The sequence below is a fragment of the Austrofundulus limnaeus genome, unplaced genomic scaffold, assembly GCF_001266775.1.
Source record: "Austrofundulus limnaeus strain Quisiro unplaced genomic scaffold, Austrofundulus_limnaeus-1.0 Scaffold527, whole genome shotgun sequence".
Classification (NCBI taxonomy): domain Eukaryota; kingdom Metazoa; phylum Chordata; class Actinopteri; order Cyprinodontiformes; family Rivulidae; genus Austrofundulus; species Austrofundulus limnaeus.
Genome location: NW_013952929.1, coordinates 186,196 through 187,566, shown reverse-complemented (window position 1 = coordinate 187,566; position 1,371 = coordinate 186,196).

Below are 1,371 nucleotides of genomic sequence, written 5' to 3'. Positions count from 1 at the left end.
CTCTCATCTTTTTAAGTGGGAGAACTTGCACAATTGGTGACTGACTAAATACTTATTTTCCCCACTGTAGTTCTGAGTCGGTGCAACATCTGTCCTATAGTGTACTGTCATATAGTGCACCCCTAGTGGACAAATTAGAAATAGCCGTGTAATTGAAAAATCCTAGTTTTTGTCTTATGCACATTGAAATTTATGTAGCGGGCCGCTTCCGGCCCGCGGGCCTTATGAATGACACCCCTGGTTTAGACAAAACTATGCTGAAACAGGATTTGTTTCTTTAATGTAGTTTTATTGAAGAAGTGAAAATGTAAGATACTATTTTGAACATGATCCTGCTGTTTTGTGCAGATCAGGTTTTTTTCTTCTTTGTATTCACCTTCAGAGAAGATTGGTCGATGTTTTGTTCCATCCAGGGATGGCGAGTCCCCACCAAGATACAAGAAGCCAGTTTGTGATAAAGAGTAGATTCTGATCTGCCCTGGATGGTCTGGGAACTGTGGTAAATGCCATTTGGTAGCACAAGTTGTGATTTAGTTGCACCATTGCATGGTGTGCAGTGGGGAGAGAAACTTGAACTGAGAAACCTTTCTGATGTGGATTAATACCACACTGACTGAGTAAAATCCCCTGGGGGTATTTCATTTGGMTTTATTTTATTTCCAACTGGGCCCAAAACATGAATCTTGCAAAGTGTTTGTTTATTTGAAAGTGTTTGTCGTGGAAATCTTTATTTTATCTAGGCAGAAACACGAGATCCATGAATAAAAAGAACTCTGTGAAATGGTCAATCAGGATTTATTGCAATTGCAGACACACATCATGTCGCACAGAGCAGTGGTACAAAATAAGTGCCCTGAGGCAGTTTCAAATACAYTCATTTATACAGAATGTTATCCAAACAGACGAACACTGGGCCAAGATAAACAGCAACAAGAATGATTATTTCTAAACAGATATTGTCCTGATCTTAAAACATTTTGTCCGAGAGAAAATAGAAGATAAAGAGTAAAATCATAAAATATACACTGAAATTTTTTAACACTGACAACCTAAAAAATTGAAATAATCTGACACACCTAATATGTTTGCGTTGACCAAATGTAAACAAACCATTTAGGGAAACCTAAAATTTTTAAATTCATGTAAACTAATTTATAAAGGTGAAGCAAACCAATATTTTTAAGTTGTTCTAAATCAAAATAATTACATTGGCTTTATTACTTAATGTAAAATATTCTATTAAACCTAACCTGGAATTTTTAAATTGACATAAATCACTTTTAAAGGCACAGTGTGTAGGATTTTGTCAATTATTTTAGCCGAAATTGAGATAATCACTAATGACAATAATAAAAAACATGTCTAATCATT